Source organism: Passer domesticus, chromosome 3 (genome assembly GCF_036417665.1).
Source record: "Passer domesticus isolate bPasDom1 chromosome 3, bPasDom1.hap1, whole genome shotgun sequence".
In the NCBI taxonomy this organism is placed as follows: Eukaryota; Metazoa; Chordata; class Aves; order Passeriformes; family Passeridae; genus Passer; species Passer domesticus.
Genome location: NC_087476.1, coordinates 86,572,112 through 86,579,726, shown reverse-complemented (window position 1 = coordinate 86,579,726; position 7,615 = coordinate 86,572,112).

Genomic DNA, 7,615 nt, shown 5'->3' with positions numbered 1-7,615 from the left:
GGCAATGGTGCCCTCAGTGCTGGTATAAGCAGAGCTGGAGAAGGGACCATGTAGGAGCAGAAGCACAAGGAGTGGCATGAGGCCTGCCTCCCCAGAAGAAGCTCTGCTCTGATTGCCCTCCTGTTTACCAAGACACTTCCAGCTGAGGGTAGGACTGAAGCAGGCTCAGAGTGGGAAGGTGACGGTGCTTGGCATTCTGCAACATGGAGCTAAAAGGCCAAGAGGTGCATAAATACAGCAAGCTGACTAAAACTGTGCACATATATTGACCATATATATATATATATATATAAAAATATATATATATACACTAATGTCTTTTTGTACATACCCATAGGAACAAACAAATAATATCACAGCACTCACAATTATTCATAAGAGTCTTTTTTTCTAAATCATCTTTGGCAAGAGAAAACAGCAGTAAAAGAAAGAAGGGCGAAAAAACTCCTTCCCCAAGCTGATTATCAAATAAAATGCTGTTTAATTTTCTGTCTAATAAGTACAAGAAGTTCCATAACTCCCCTGATTAGGCATATTATCCTTCTTCAGAAAGTCAGCTTGATTTATGCAGAAAGTGATTTGGACATACTTTCCTCTGGCTATAGAGATTTCATAATTCCTGATGTATGTCTGGAAAATCTCCTCTCGTCCTGAGTCCAAACCAAATTAATGTCTTCCAGAATGACCTGAGGAATTAATGAGGTTTTTGCTGTCAGTTCTGCCCATACAGGGTCAAGTAAATCATTTGCTGGCCCTTACTCCAGTGTTTTTCACTGTCTTTCTGACTCCATGTACAATGATAACAAAGTTACAGATGCCTTTGAAATACGGCATCACTGACACTCTCTGTCCATCTGTTGGGACATATTTTAGGCTCTGTTTCTCTGCTGTAAACTCTGCCTTTAATGGAGTCGGTAATTGCTGATAAATGGGGTATCAATGAAGTCAGTGTACTGTAGGTTTCCCCATTCTTTTCTGCTGATGTGTGCTATTTAAATCTCTCTGCCATTACTTACAGTTATTGTGTGTTGTCATCCTTAATTCCAGCCCCAGGATTCTTGGCCCCAGGCATGATTTTTAATACATAGGAAAACTAGGTACTATGGAGACCTGTTTGGCAGTAAACAAGTTATCCTCAATTCCCCACTCTGCTGTCCCCAACTAAAGAAAATGTAAAACATATTAAGAGTATGTACATTAAGTTCTGAGTAATTCACAGATTTTCTTTGTCTCATGTCATAAATATTTTAAACCAACCCAGTTTTGACATTGCAGCCAAACAATAAAAACCATGATCAGTCCTCTCTCTCCATCTCCTTTGGTCTCCATGTGACAGAAGGCTTGAAGCAAAATGAGCCCACACTTGATCATACATTTTATATTACATTTCTTTATAATTTATCACAGCTTTTAGAGGTATTAAAATATTACTTCAGATGAGTACTGCTTGTGCCTATGACACTGTATAATCCATAATCTTTTAGGCTCTCTGCCAGCTATCTCTGCAGTTATACCTAATTTTCTTGCATGAAAAGCAAGACTAATCTGAGCACATCTGAGCACAGAATAATGACTCCAGTTGGAAAAATAACAATGACACTCGATGTAGCATCTGCACCCAGCTGGCCCTTTCCAAACACCCAGGCAGACACAGTCCCCTTTCAAGCTTAAAGCTAAAAAGGAAAAGAGCAGAAGAAATAAATGGGAAAATCAGATCATTCCATTGCATGTGCCATGGTAGTGGCTGCAGCCTAGACCAGAAGGTCTAGAAAAAAGATGCAAAGAAATTAGTGTGGAAATGCGGCTACACAGGAGCTCCCAATGCCTTTCAGTCATTAGCCATATGTTCCTTACTCTTCAAGGATTTTTGGCTATACCTTGCAAACTTTTGGTTTGCTGTTTGAAGTCTGTTTCATAGTTTCCACAGCCCTCTTGGAATACTTAGACTAGAAACTCTTCTCTTTGAAGCTGATGGCACCTGACTTTGTAAGTCCTCTGCAGCTGGCCCTTGGCACGGGTAAGATGACTGAGGCAGTGATCAGTCTGAAGTCTGCATTCCACTAAGCAAAATGTTGTGACCTAAAGCACAAAACCCAAGTATTTTGTTGACTCTAAAGCTTTGTGGCATGGAGCTGGTTTGGCCTGTAGAAGTGAGGCCAAGGCAAGCAGAGCTGCCAGATTTGCTATGTGACCAAGGAATGCACAAGCACATGGAATGTGCAAACCTTGTTCTTCCCTCTATTAATACCTACAGGATTATAGACTTGCGTGACCAGGGTGGGAGTACTCCATGTGGTGACTTCACACATGAAGGCCTTTGAGGAGAATTAGGCATTAACTGATTTTCCCACAGAACCCTGAGGACCTGCCAGCCATGGACTGGCAATGGACTTTGTTAGAGAAATAACGTTTTCCTTGATTAATTTTGAATTTGCTGTCTGCAAGCCTTTGGATTCTTGGATTACAAAATAGAACTCAGCTGTTAGCCATATTCTTTTTACCAAGAGGCTGAATTTTTAAATTTCTTTTCACTTATTCTTGATTATTCCTGCTACAGGTTTTGAATGTTTTTGTCTCTTTTCTACTTACTTCAGAAGGCTGTAATAAAATATATTTCTCATATGTTAAAAGATGTATTTGTGCTCTTGCAGACTCAGTGCTCTTCAATTTAATCAATAGTTCCTAGGAAAAGGTCTTGCTTTGACACACTTGGACTTTCACCAAATGCCTGATTTAAAGAGAGTTGTTTGGGATTATTAATGTTTCATAAAATGCTTCAAAGTCTTCTTGTGAAAAAAGGATTACTACAACAAACTTGTAAATGGACAGCAACATAAACTTTGTTTCTCTGTAATATTAAGATTTTAAGCAAGTTTTATTTTGGTTATCTAATTTAAATTCCTGTTGAACAAAGTTTTATTTTAATAAACCCTACATAAAAATGTGTGTACCCTTAGATTTACCCAAAACCAACCTTTTAAAATATGTTGCCTTGATTCAGAGGCCTCACGTTGTGGAAGAATCAGCCATGCATCTCAGGATGTTGCTGAAAGCAATCCCTGTTATATCCATTGTGCCTAAATTCTGCTGGCTTAATCTTGTAGCCACTAGACCTTGCTATATTTTTGTCAGATAGGGAAAACCTACCTCCTTGTGTAGATGGCTGAGGGGCAGTCAAGTCAACTCTCAGTGATCTCTTGGGGAACTCTAGCAGATGTAACCTCTTAAGTCTCTTCCTGTCAGGCTCAGACAGCAAATCCATGAAAGAAATTCTCCCTCTTTGCACTGGGGAAAGCCTGACCTGCCTTATGCTCTCCTTATTTTACTGAAAACTTCCTTCCTGGTCCTTTTCCCTGGAAGAAAGCAGCTTTTGGATTTTCATTCTACTGGGACAGATATGGCATGATGACTCTCATTTCCTCTCTTCCCTTTTCAGTTTCTTCTCCATACATTCTTTTTTTTTTTAATGAGAAATGATGATTTCAGTGTTTTTTGCTATGTCCAATTTAATGCAAGCAAAAAATCACATTCTGTCTCTTGGGATGATGTTACAAAATTTTCAGAATTACAGCATGTTATAAATCTTCTATTATTAAAAATTATTCGTTGTTTGTGCAAAACAACAAATACAAACTCTCAGTTCTATTTTTAACTCTTATCAAATATTTCTACCCACTCTTCTTCCTCTCATTCAGCCCATAGTTTGTGAGATCCCTCAAGTTCTAGTTAACCCCAGCATGGCATGACGAGGGAAGAGCTTGTGTTACAAATCCAGTCACCTCTCATTTCTCCCAGGTATGTCCAGGAAGTTTGGGGTATCTTTGTCCCACCCCAGCCAGCCAGCACTACCTGGCTTATCCTGGCCAATGCTGGGTTGCAAGGACAAGTGCAAGTAGGATTATGATGGAGCCATTCAGTCTTGGGTTGAGACTGCACAGATTTCATCTTTCATTTTTTTTCATGAGCCATTCTTAAAGCCTTCTTCAGACCAGGCCCTTTGTTGTCCTCATGCAATTCTACTTTCTTGTTTTATCATGATTACTTCTTTTGGTCTTTCTAGAGAAATGATTCATGAACAAACGAGTCACAACTTCCTTCTCATATTTGGAAGAGCTGATTTTGAAAACCACATCTCCAGGACTCTGTTCAGGCTTAATTTTTTTTCCCCCTGAATTTCACTCTTTATTCTTCTCTATTATAAGACAATGATATTACTGTTAGGAGAATAAAACTTCAGCACTTTGCTGTGTTGAACCACTGTTTAAAGGAAGGACTCTCTTTGGGTTGTTTGCTGCTGTGAAAAATTTCAAAGAGGCTTAATTAATTAATGCACTGTTTACTCTCTTCCAGACCATCTCTGTTACAGTGCTTAAACATACGCAGCAGATAGATCAGAGTTTTCCAACTGCTTTGGGCAAAGTGAGCACTGAAGTCCTGGGAATTTCTTATGAACAGCCACACATCAGAATATTGAATGGTTCATCTGAACAACGTAGAATTTTACAACTGCATGTGTGCACATGGTCTGTCTGTGGCTCAGTTCCCATTATCTCATTCACATCAGGGTATGTTCTCAGCTTTGGAACCCATAAACCAGCTGACTCCTGAGCACATCATACCAGGGACATCAATATCTCGATGAGGCTCAAAATATACAGAAATGGCTATGGTTTGTGATCCCCTTTAACTTTTACTCCATCACTCTCCATTCTCCTTTAATTTCCTTCTTAGTTTTAAATGAGTTGTATAAAAACCAAATAAAAAAAAAAAAACTCTTGCCCTTCACTTGCCTTTCTATGAAGTATGTTAGCTTAAACATCTTAAATCTATAGATTAAACAACTCTTGTTCATCCTATTCATGCATCTTAACCTCCACAGTTAGTTTGCCAAGCTCAGTTGTGACAGTTTTTTATTGGTTTCATGTTTATAGTCCCTTTAATCTTTCTATTAAAGTTGCTTTAAAAAGCCTGTTATGGCAAATTTTGAAAAAAAAAGTTATTTTTTCTAAGTATATTTGACAAAATACTTCAGTTTTTGATTTAAAAAAAAAAAAAACAAACTTTAACAATACAATTAAAGATTTTGTGAAAATATTTATGTTCCCATTTAAATGTTTGTGGGATTGTTGAAAATTAAGCTATTTTACAGGGAGAAAAAAAAGATTTCCAGTTTTTATCCAGAAAATTTTAACCCTGAGGAAAATTTCCGTACAAATGTTTGCATTGGTCTAAAAGCAGTTTTTTTGCCCCTGTTCTCCAGAAATATTTCAAAAGAAAACATTTCTATATGCTTCTTAACTTCCCTCTCACACCTGTGTAAACCAAATTCTATTCCATTGAAGTGAATTGAAGTCATGCTGTCTGAAGAAAGAAAAAGTTTAATCTTGTTGCATTTGAAAAGATTGCTTTGTCTTTTAATACACCTGGTTTGTTCTAAACAGGACTCTCTAAATCCAGAAATTCAAACACCAGCAATTCTGCAGTCAGCCCTTCATCCCTGCAAACAAATGTTTCTCTGGATTTGACTCCACAGCGTTCCTTTATTTTAGAGTAAAAACAACCAAGGCATGGAAACAGGAATAGATGTGGAGGATCATGAGCCATAAACCACTGGCTCTTCCTGCGATGTGCTCAGTGCCGGAACTCTTGGACACAACAATGTAGAAAGTCTTCACTGCTGCAGTTGATGTAGAGTAGAGAGCAGAGAACTTTAGTCCTCTCATCCTGCTCCTCTCGGAGTCCTGCACTCATCTTCCTACAAATATCCAGGCCTGAATCTCCCGTAATAGAGAAATGAAAATGATGGATGTCACCACCAGCATTGATCATTTGGGAATTATTTTTTGGTAGGTAACCGTGAGAAATGATTTCATAGGAATGGTGCTGAAAATGTCCTGAACTATAAGAAATGTTAAAAATAAAAAGGCAATAGGATAATAACCTGGTCTTACCTGACAATATCCAACATGTGCTATAAAACATATGAAATGCTACTTTTATTTTCCACAAAAGTAGAAAAATTGATTAACCTTGTATTCCTAGGTATGGAAAAGTATACAGATTTTCTGCTTCCAACTGATGCTTTTCCTTTTGCCTCAGGACAAAAGGCCTGGGAAAGTCATCAGAGCTTCCAAAACATATATCCAACCATTTTGGATACTGACCTTTCTGAAAGAGCTGCCATGATTTTTGGTGGCAAAAATACCTGTCCACAGTGTTGTAAGTGCAAGAACTGGAAGCAGGGTAGTGGTTAGTGGGGAATCTGCCTTTTAAGTTCAGGGTCTGGAGACTTGAATGTTGAGATTTACCCAAATTATACCCCTGAAGACAAGTTTAATGCTCACGGGTCTTCACTGCAACCATAAAACTGCGCAGAAACATCTTTGCTACTGTCCTGTCTGCAGTGCAATTTGTTCTGATTTTTCCAGGAGTCCTGCCACTACTATTACTGAGCAGCTGAGATGACAGACAAGACTTCCATCTTCAGAGCCTCTTTCATAGAGTTCCTTCAGCTAAGTGCCCTGTGGGTTTTCCTTCCTATTAAGTGTCTCCTTTTCCCCCAACTTCCCCCTTTTTATTTTTTATTTTTAATTTCATGAGACTAAAACCATGAAGGAAAATTAATTTTCATTGCAATGTGGTGAACTGTGAAAGAGACCCTTAGTTGTGGTCTGGAATGCAGACACTGCTGGCTACCTTCTCAGACCATGGCTAATCACACCACTGACAGACTGGAGCTCACTGGCTGATCCAAATGCCCTGCGAGCCTGGAACGCACTGGATTGCTGAACTCCTTGGACTGCTGCCTAAGGGATGATTGCTGTCAGTGGATTAGGGAAAACTCTTTTGGAGATATTTTGTCCTGCTTGTCACTTTGGTGGGGTTATTCTGCCATCTTTGAAATGCTTTGTTTACTCCCTTCTCATTAATGTGTAGGTGTAATCCTTATGTTTGTTTTTGAAGGACAGCTTCTGGTATTTGCACAATAATAGACTGTGGAACGTTATCCATATTAACCTTGGAAACAGTGGGAAAAGCATGTGCCTTTATTGCCCATGCCCCTGTGCGGTCCTGGTGGTTACAGCTGAGAGCACAGGGCAAAAAGACAACTGTGGAACATGTCCTTGGAACAATTCTTCAAAACGCTCTGGTCTCAGCATGCTTCCACCACTTTCCTCCTTTTTGGTAGCTTCTTGAAAGCACCCAAATGGGGGCTGCTCAGCCCATTGCCAAGTTCTCATTGTTCTTCTTGCAAATGCCCATGCTTACATGCGGACAAGGTACTCATGTGTGAATGCAAATGCTGGGATTAGCAATGGAAGTACCCTCGCCCATCTATCCTGTTTTACTCACTTCACCACAGATTTGGAACAGTCTGACCAGAAGTGGTGACCAGTCTTGTATGCAAAATAACAAGTGATTTGTCAGAAAAAAACTGTTTTGTAAAACAAAGGAACACTTGAAAGCTGAGCTGCATGAATACAAAATGTTCAGTAAATAATTGCAAAGACTGGAAGACTCAACTCTGAAAAAAACTGAACCCAAACTCTTTGGCTAGATAACCTGTGAGTCTGAAGAATTGATTTTGTCTTCACTAAGCCAACTGCTTGTTCTG